Source organism: Rhinopithecus bieti, unplaced genomic scaffold (assembly GCF_001698545.2).
Source record: "Rhinopithecus bieti isolate Rb0 unplaced genomic scaffold, ASM169854v2 scaffold_1673, whole genome shotgun sequence".
NCBI classification, from domain to species: domain Eukaryota; kingdom Metazoa; phylum Chordata; class Mammalia; order Primates; family Cercopithecidae; genus Rhinopithecus; species Rhinopithecus bieti.
In genome coordinates, this window is record NW_016804690.1 from 4,770,417 (window position 1) to 4,780,835 (window position 10,419).

Here is a 10,419-nt window from a genome sequence, read left to right on the forward strand (position 1 = left end):
GAACAGAAGGATGACATTTTCGAACAGGATTCAGAGCTCGATGGACAAATTCTTGACACAAGGTAGGGCTGTTTAACATACCTTGAGGTAAAACCTTCCACTGATATCGAGAAAGTGGCTGAGAATTATTAAAAACAGGGACAGAGAAGGCAAAACGCTCACAATCCTTTTGATCCAAAGGAATAGAAAAAAAAACAATCTTTTAAATCAATAACCATAAGTAACCAATCTTGAGGAATCATAGAAGGGTTAGGAAGGCCAGGTTGTAAGGATCCCATGGGTTGAATACATGCATTAATAGCACGAAGATCTGTCAATAGTCTCCATTTACCGTTTTTTTTCTTAATCACAAAGACAGGGGAATTCCATGGAGAAGTACTAGGTTCTATATGACCTAGGGATAATTGTTCCTGAACTAAGTTTTCCAAGGCCTCAAGCTTCTCACGTGTTAAAGGCCACTGTTCAACCCATACAGGAATATTAGTTTTCCATGTCAAGGGAAGGGCTTGAGGCTGCTGAACAGTGGCTACATGTTTAAAGATTTTTCAAGGGGATTGTAGCCCATGCGGAACATCATATTCTTGGCAGAATTAGAGACATGAGGAATAGAAACAAAAGCTCCAAATTGTTGCAATAAATCTCGCCCCCATAAATTTAGGGCAATAGGAACAATATAAAACTGAACTTGGGCCACTTGACCATCCAGCCCTCGGCAATTTAAGGATTGAGAACTTTGATACACCTCAGAGGCGGAACCTAATCCTGTAAGAGAAACAGCAACAGGCTGTTTAGGCCACTGCAAAGGCCATTGATCAGAGGCAATAATGGAAACGTCAGCTCCAGTGTCGACCAAGCCCTGAAAAATTTGTCCCTCTACTTCGAGGGGAAACAAGGGTTTTTGTTGAGTTACTAAAGTTTCCCAAAAAATATGTTTACCCGTGCTTCCAAAACCTCCGGTTCTTTCTTGCCTCCGTGAAGGAAACTGAAAATAGGGTAGTACAAGGAGTTGTGCAATTCGCTGCCCCTCTTTCAGGGATATAGGTTTATGAGCCTGAGCCATAATTTGAATTTCCCCTTTATAATCAGAATCTATAACACCCAAATGAACTTGTAAACCCTGTAAAATGCTACTACTGCGTCCTATAAGCAATCCAACAGTATGTGGAGGTAATGGCCCAAAAACACCTGTAGCCAATTTAACAACTCCCATTTCTGGGGTGAGTTCAACAGCCTGTAAAATCGCCACATCAGCAGCGGCGCTACCGGAAGTAGCAGAGAAAAGCTGAGCTAATGAAAATTGGGGGTTAACATTGGCTGACTGGCCTGCTGATGCTGGACCCCTGAGCTGACTGGAAATTGCAAATGAAGAGGGCTTGTATTGTTGTTGGGGCCCCAAGCTGAAGGGCCCCTCTGCAAGTTTCCCGATCCGGAGGTGAGAGAATTACCGTTTTTGTCCACTTTAGAGTGACATTCATTAGTCCAGTGTCGCCCTTTGCCGCAACGACGACAGGGCTCAGTAGGAAGCTTTTTAAATTCTACTTTGGAGGAGTCACTCCTATTAGATAACTTACGGCACTCCTTTTTAAAATGACCGGTCTTTCCACATTGGAAGCAAACTCCCTTTTTTCCCATGAATGCCTTAGATAAAGCTCCAGCAAACAACTGAGCGTTGTAGGCAGCCCCTCCCACTCCTGCACAGGCTCTAATAAAATCTTCTATTTGTAAGTTTCCAGCAGCCTTTAGAGGATGCAACAACCTCTGACATTCCTGATTAGCATTCTCAAAAGCTAGTGTGGTTACCAGGATTTGGCCTGCAGCCCCACTACCCACAGTCTTTATTACAGCATCTTGGAGCCGAGCCACAAAGTCAGGATAAGGTTCGTTTGCGCCCTGCAAAATCTTAACAAAAGACAAGGCAGTTTTTCCTGATGGTTCTACTTTACACCAAGCCTTTAAAAAAAGTGCTTTAACTTGTGATAATGCCACGTCCTCAAGTCCAGATTGAGCCGCTACGGTAGCAAACTGACCAGTGCCTGTTAATTGCTCCTCTGTTGGTCCTGGAGGATTTCTAGCGGCATTGCAGCGGGCCTGCTCTTTGGCATCTTCCAGCCACCAACTGCGTAGCTGAAGCCACTGAGAGCGGTCCAAAACAGCCTTCCCCAAAGTCTCCCAATCAAGAGGCAAAAACAAATTCTCAGAGGAGAAAGAATCTAGAAGCCCCATGACAAAAGGAGATTGAGGGCCATAATTAGCAACAGCTGCCTTCATTTCTTTAAGAAATTTAAATTGAAGAACATTATACTGCACATTTATACCCCCTTGAGGAAATTGGTCATTAGGACCAAAAGGTTGCCTAATAATGGGGAACAATTGTAGAGGATCCTCATCCTCTTGAGAATCCAATACCTTAATTACAGCTTTAGCAGTAGAAGCGGGAACAGCAAAAACCGTGCCTGAACGAGGCAGCATTTCCACCGGCGGTGGTGGTGGTGGAAAACTATCCTCCTCCTCCGCCTTAGGTACTGATGGGGGTGGATGAACCATGGGAAAAGTAAAAACAGGAGTGGGTGGAGGAGAAGGTTGAGGGGGAGATAACTGCAATTGTAAAATTTGTTGTAACAATTGAACAACCGGCTGAAGCTCCTTTTGAATTTCTGATTCCTTTTCATGAGACACATTATCACACAAAGGACCTTCTCCTTCAGTTACAGAATTATCTAAAGGAGGGGAAATGGCTATCGGAGACTTCAAAGACTCCTCATCCCCGCCTTCCCCCTTTTCAGAGTCTGTCTCTAAGAGCTCCAAAGCCTGAGTAATAGAGGCACAAAGGGCCCACAAAGGTGCTGACATTACATCGCCGCGCTGATGTGCTTGATGAAGGGTCTTAACAACCTGTTGCCACTCTCGCTTATTTAATTGTACTTCAGTTTGATATTGAAACCAAGAGCAATGTTGTTCCACATGAGCAAACAATTTCCGCAAAGTTCTCTCTTTTGCATCAACCCCAATCGAAAGTAAAAGCCCTTGTAATAATCTTAAATATTCTGAGGCCAAGGAATTCCCCATAATGAAAGCTTGAGAAGGTTCCCCTTAACAATCCCCGGGTTTTACCCGCTCCTAGGGGGTTCCCCTTCTTGTTCCCCGCTACTCACCTGTGCGGACCCTGCTCGCTGCGCCACTTATTGAGGACCGCGGTGGTGGTGGTGGAGAATGAACAGACACAAGAGACAAAGACAAACAGAGAACATGGCGGCCGCCTAGAGCCTCCGCCTCACTTTATTTATACTCCATAAATCCCACGTCAGCAAAAATAACACAATGCAAAACAAACTTTCTGTACCCAGATGTAACCTTCTGCTTAGCTCCTTGTCTCTAAGGTCTTTCTTATTTGTCTGCCTTCTTGGCGCCTACTAGAGTTCATTAAAAGTTCAACTAGAGATACTGTCCTTGACTACTGGAGTTCATTAAAAGTGCAACTAGCTAGAGATACTGTCCTTGAGCCTTATCTATTCTTAGCATATTGTTTTCAATGGCCCCTGCAGAAACCTTTTTGTAACTTATGAAATAACATGATTTAACTTACAATTGAAATAATTAGGTCTAGAATCAACATCAAGGGGGGAGTTTTTCTCTATTTCTTGCAACTTGTAGTTCTTTTTGCTTCCATTTGAATTGGAAATAGTCTAAAAGCTGATTTTTCTCTCTCACTATTCACCCATCAGGAGGAATCAGACCCCAAATGATATCAGTAAATGATGATGAACTTTGAATGAGAAGTGTTTCTTAAACTGCCAGTTCTGCCTTTAACCCTTTCCGCTGTTCCTCCTAATAGCCATAACCCCTTTCATTTTTGTGTATTCACTTACCCTCGTCCCCTTGACAAACCCCAGGCACAGGATTTCTCCATGAGTGAGTCTCTGGGGTTGTCCTTGTGACCTGGAGATGGTAAGAAACACATAGAGCAGTGGTATAGTGTCAAAAATGACAAGCTGACCCCAGATACCACAGTTGGCCTCTTTGCTCTCAAATGAATCTAATAGCCCAAGGAAGTATTTCTCCTTTATCAGCAGCCCATTCAAAGTGGTGTTAACCATTCCCCAGCTTTTATCATTCCATATCTCATGGAAAAATAATAGCATTCACCTCAAGTCAAGAATCTCTTAAATTTCATGCATTCTGAAATACTTTGAGAAAAAAAAGTCATCATCCTGGTGTTATATAAAAATTGATGTCATCTTTTTACATCCATGTGTTCAACAGATGGTAACTTCGATTCACTATATTTTGTATATGTGGAACTATTGTCTTTCAAACTACACTTTCCAAAAGTGAGATGGAGTCTCACTTTTGTCACCTAGGCTGGAGTGCAATGGCATGATCTCAGCTCACCGCAACCTCCTGAGTTCAAGCGATTTTCCTGCCTCAGTCTCCTGAGTAGCTGGGATTACAGGTGCCCGCCACCATGCCCGGCTAATTTTTTTGATATATGTATTTTTTGAGATGGAGTCTTGCTGTGTTGCCCAGGCTAGAGTGCAGTGGCGCGATCTCGGCTCACTGCCAGCTCCGCCTCCTGGGTTCATGTCATTCTCCTGCCTCAGCCTCCTGAGTAGCTGGGACTACAGGCATCTGCCACCACGCCCGGCTAATTTTTTGTATTTTTAGTAGAGATGGGGTTTCACCGTGTTAGGATGGTCTCAATCTCCTGACTTCATGATCCAGCCACCTCGGCCTCCCAAAGTGCTGGGATTACAGGCATAAGCTACCGTGCCAGGCCTTTTTTTGGCATTTTTAGTAGAGATGGCATTTCACCATGTTGGCCAGGCTGGCCTTGAACTCCTGACCTCAGGTGATCCCCCTGCCTCGGGCCCCCAAAGTGCTGGGATTACAGGAGTGAGTCACTGCACCTGGCCTATACTTCTCTTCTAATTGCAGAAACTTAAACATGTTTTATCTTATGTCTCCATAAATTTCACTGCTCCCAAGATGGAGCTGTAAACAAATCCTTAAAAGTATATTTTCTCTAAAAGTAATCCTTAGCAAATCCTTTGGTGAAGGAAAATATTCTGCTCTCTCTCTAAACTTGGATTTAAAACTCCAGGTGATGGTTATTTTTTGTTAACATTCACTGAGCCTTTCTTATGAACCTGGCACTATCCTAAGCAATTTATATACCTTTTCCCACTTAAGTCTCATGACAACCCCATGAGGTAGATACTATTATTATCCCTATTTCACAGGTAAGGAAAGAGAAGGTTTAGTAAGGAACGTGCCCCCCAGGTCACAAGAGCAGTGGCAAGTAAGAAGCACAACTCAGATTTAGTTCCAAATCTGTCTGACTCCAAAGCTCAAATTATTAACTGCAGCGCTACTCTGCCTTTTAAGTTTTCTCAAAGTGACTGCAAAATTAAAAATATTTAGAGTCTGGTATTTTCTCAATAAGTAGGTGGTATCATGTGATGCTATCCTCGTGCTCCTAACACTTCCTGGGCCAGGGCTACTAGGAGATATACTCTTTCGTTGCAAGAACAAGTGGCATTTTGAAGAAACCATGGAGGTGGCATTTGGGTGAGGACACTGCAGGCTGATAGGCACAGCTTTATGTTCATATTAGAGCTGCTTCCTTCTAGGTGGGCTGCAAGTCACAACTCCCTTATAAATATAGCCCATTCAAATTAGTATTGAGCACTACCTCAATTTTTATTTTTTTTAGACGGAATTTTGCTCTTGTTGCCCAGACTGGAGTGCAATGGCACGATTTCGGCTCACCGCAACCTCTGCCTCCCAGGTTCAAGCAATTCTCCTGCCTCAGCTTCCTGAGTAGCTGGGATTACAGGCATGCACCACCACGCCCGGTTAATTTTGTATTTTTAGTAGAGATGGGGTTTCTCTATGTTGGCCAGGCTAGTCTCAGACTCCTGACCTAAGATGATCTGCCAGCCTCAGCCTCCCAAAATGCTGGGATTACAGGCATGAGCCACCTCACCTGGCCTCACGAATTCATTTTTAATCTTTTGCACATCTCATGCCTCTATCATTGAAAAAAAAGAATGGTTACTCAAGTCAAGAATCTCTTAAGTTTAATGGATTCTAAAAAACTTGGAGGGTCAATATGCATACTTTTGGGGTACAAAAATTACCTTTGCACAAAGTGTTACAGATGTACACATTATATAAATTCACCAATGAGGAGCTGACTTCATCCACAATAAGAATTTGGTGCTTTGGAAAGATGTCCATTCTCTTCTTCAAAGGCAATGTCATCTCTTGTCAAGTAGAACTAAAATAAAACAGATGCTTTTCAGTTTCTAAAAAAATAACTAATTGTTAATTTCTGGTCAGATACCAGCACAAAAAATATTTTTAGTGTCATAATCTCTGAATTTATGAATTGTAGCATATCAAATTTTGCACCAATACCAAGATAACTTTTAAAAACCATTTCATTTGTTTAGAACAAAAGAAGCATTAAAGGCCAGGAGCAGTGGCTCACGCCTGTAATCCTAGCACTTTGGGAGGCCGAGGCAGGCAGATCACTTGAGGTTAGGAGTTGGAGACCAAACTGACCAACATAGTGACACCCCATTTCTACTAAAAATACAAAAATTAGCTGGGCGTGGTGGCAGGCGCCTATAATCCCAGCTACTTAGGAGGCTGAGGCCGGAGAATTGCTTGAACTCGGGAGGCGGAGGTTGCAGTGAGCTGAGATCATGCTATTGCACTCCAGCCTGGGTGACAAGAGCAAGACTGTCTCAAAAAAAAAAAAAAAAAAAAAAATTGAGTTAGTATAATCTGGAAGAAAGGGTATAAGCTCTAGAGTTTGATGCCTAGTTCAGATCTCAAGTCTATCAATCATTTACAGCTTGTGTGATCTTGGGTAAGTTACTTAAAATCTCAGGTTCTTTCCTATAAAATAGTACTTATTTTATGGGGCTGTGATGAGGATGAAATGAGATGATGCTTAGAAAACCCTCATCACAGGGCTGGGCAGAGTAAGAGATCAATAAACAAAAGCTATTTAAACCTCACATTTTGCTGTTAATTATGAAATGCCAGCCAGGTGTGGTGGCTCACACCTATAATCCCAGCACTTTAGGAGGTCAAGGCGGGCAGATCATTTGAGGCCAGGAGTTCGAGAGCAGCCTGGCCAACATGGTGAAACCCTATCTCTACTAAAAGTACAAAAATTAGCTGAGTGTGGTGGCACACACCTGTAGTCCCAGTTACTCGGGAGGCTGAGGCAGGAGAATCACTTGAATCCGGGGAGCAGAGGTTGTGGTGAGCTGAGATTGGGCCACTGCATTTCAGCCTGGGTGACAGAGTGAGGCTCTGTCTTTAAAAAATTAAAAATAAAATGCAGCCTATATTTTTATCAATTAACTTAGATTATATATACTCTGTGTGTGTGTGTGTGTGTGTGTGTGTGTGTAAGTGTGTGTGTAGTTTTAGTACAAACATTTTTCTACAGTGCCTTTTAATGACACCACCTGGAAACACTTACCCTTCCTTAAAGTCAGGAATGGGGCCCCCAGGCAGGCTGCCTCTGCCATTTCCAGCTCCTGCAGCTTCCTCAGCCACAGGCTTTCTGGTTCCATCCACTGCACTCCTGGGGCAGTGACACAATTCTTATCTGCCTTTGGTTAGGAAACTAATTGGGCAATCTGCTCCAGTGATACATTTCTGCTGATTTCAGGTTTTCTTTCAGTGGTGAATGACAAAGAAATGCAATTAGCAAGGAATGCTTTAGTTTGTCAAGTTTAGTTCCACAAGGCCTCCCTCACTTATTTTGACTGTTTTGCTTGCTGTCATATTAAATGTTTCAGAGGCTTTACAGTTTGAAGACAGTCTAAGCCAGAAACTGTAATGGGTACAGTACTCTGATAAATCTCTTTTGTTTATTAGAGTGTGTCATCTGTTGTTCAATAGTAATTCCATCACACATGTGCTGTAGTATTAATACTATTGATAACAATAATAGAACATTTATGGAGTGCTTACTGTGTCGCAGGCACTATTTTAAGCATTTTACACATATTAACTCATTTAATCTTCCCTGTACTATTATTATTCCCATTTTACACTAGTGAAAAATACTGTAGTCTGTATCTTCTTACTTCTACATTATTAATTATTTTTATATTGATTTTTAGAAAATACTTCCAATGATCAATTTTCTCTAGTTTTCAGTGTAAGGGTATTTTCCTGGAGGTGTGAATATTTAATAAGCCTGAGTTTGGAGGCTTATCCTTGGATCAAGGATGCTTTAGCATGGCTGTTATGGACCTCAGAGATACTGAAAGACAAGGTTATGTTTTACAAGGCTAAGGACAATGAACAGGATGTTCTGCTCATGGGTTCTGTGGTTGGGGGGAGGTGGGGTTGAGACAGGGCCTTGCTATGCCACCCAGGCTGGAGTGCAGTGGCACCATCACAGCTCACTGCAGCCTCGACTTCTTGGGCTCAGGCTTCCTCCCACTTTAGCCTCCTGAACAGCTGGGACCATAGGCACACACACCTGGCTAATTTTTTTTTTTTTTTTTTTTTTTTTGTAGAGATGGGGCTTCCCTATGTTGCCCAGGCTGATCTCGAACTCCTGGGTTCAAGTGATCCTCCCACCTTGGTCTTCCAAAATGTTGAGATTATAGGTGTAAGCCACCATGCCTGGCCTTTGGTGTTTTTTTTTTTTTTTTTTAAGACATTTTTATTCATTTCCAAAGCCAAAACTACATGTGTATTTTTCAGAAATGGTTAAAGTTCAGGGGATGGGGACGGGGAAGGAGAATAGAGATGACCAGACTGCACCTTCAAATCCTCTGTGGGATGAGATAATGAGATAACAAAAGAAACCAACAAAGAAACCTAGGAGCCAGGCCTCCCAAACCTCCACTGCTGGAAGAGACCAGCAGCACACACCCTTCTTCAAGGGTCCCTTCCTCAGCCTCTTCCTGAGTCCTGGAGACAGTTACCTTCTGGATAACTTTTATTNACAATGAACAGGATGTTCTGCTCATGGGTTCTGTGGTTGGGGGGAGGTGGGGTTGAGACAGGGCCTTGCTATGCCACCCAGGCTGGAGTGCAGTGGCACCATCACAGCTCACTGCAGCCTCGACTTCTTGGGCTCAGGCTTCCTCCCACTTTAGCCTCCTGAACAGCTGGGACCCAAGGCCCCCCCCCCCTGCCTATTTTTTTTTTTTTTTTTTTTTTTTTTTTTTGTAGAGATGGGGCTTCCCTATGTTGCCCAGGCTGATCTCGAACTCCTGGGTTCAAGTGATCCTCCCACCTTGGTCTTCCAAAATGTTGAGATTATAGGTGTAAGCCACCATGCCTGGCCTTTGGTTTTTTTTTTTTTTTTTTTAAGACATTTTATTCATTTCCAAAGCCAAAACTACATGTGTATTTTCAGAAATGGTTAAAGTTCAGGGGATGGGGACGGGGAAGGAGAATAGAGATGACCAGACTGCACCTTCAAATCCTCTGTGGGATGAGATAATGAGATAACAAAAGAAACCAACAAAGAAACCTAGGAGCCAGGCCTCCCAAACCTCCACTGCTGGAAGAGACCAGCAGCACACACCCTTCTTCAAGGGTCCCTTCCTCAGCCTCTTCCTGAGTCCTGGAGACAGTTACCTTCTGGATAACTTTTATTTGGAACAGAGCCTGTTGTCAATAGAAGAGTCTTGGTCAGGCGCAGTGGCTCACGCCTGTAATCCCAGCACTTTGGGAGGCTGAGGTGGGCAGATCACTCGAGGTCAGGAGTTCGAGACCAGCCTGGCTAACATGGTGAAACCCTGTCTCTACTAGAAATACAAAAAAATTAGCCTGGCGTGGTGGCGGGTGCCTGTAATCCCAGTTACTCTGGAGGCTGAGGCAGGAGAATCACTTAAACCCGAGAGGCGGAAGTTGCAGTGAGCCGAGGTCGCACCATTGCACTCCAGCCTAGGCAACAAGGGGGAAACTCTGTCTCAAAAAATAAAATAAAATAAATAAAGAAATGAGTCTTTATTTGGAATAAACCTTCATGTAGGTCAGTCGATTGTACTGCGTATCAGGTCATGCTGTCAGGGACACCTGGGGGTGAGTAGAATATTCTCTTCAATGGAGAATGAGACACGTACACAGAGGAGGTCAGCCCTGGTTTCTTTGGCGGCCAAGGGACTTGTGTCTACCACAGAGTAGACCAGCCTTCAAGTGCTGTGCAGGAGTGCATGCTTACAGAAGGGGGCTCTGCTCTCCTGAGGGCTGCCTGAGATTCCCTGACACCCAGGGAAGGAGGCCTTGACAGCGAAGATCCTGAAGGGGAGCGGGGACGATCCTGTGCCATGAGTGGGTAATAGGAACGATCCTGCACCGTTTATGACGGCTGTGAGGAACAAGAGAGGATTAAATAGCTTTATCCCGGGGTTAGTGGAATGAGGGTGGAGG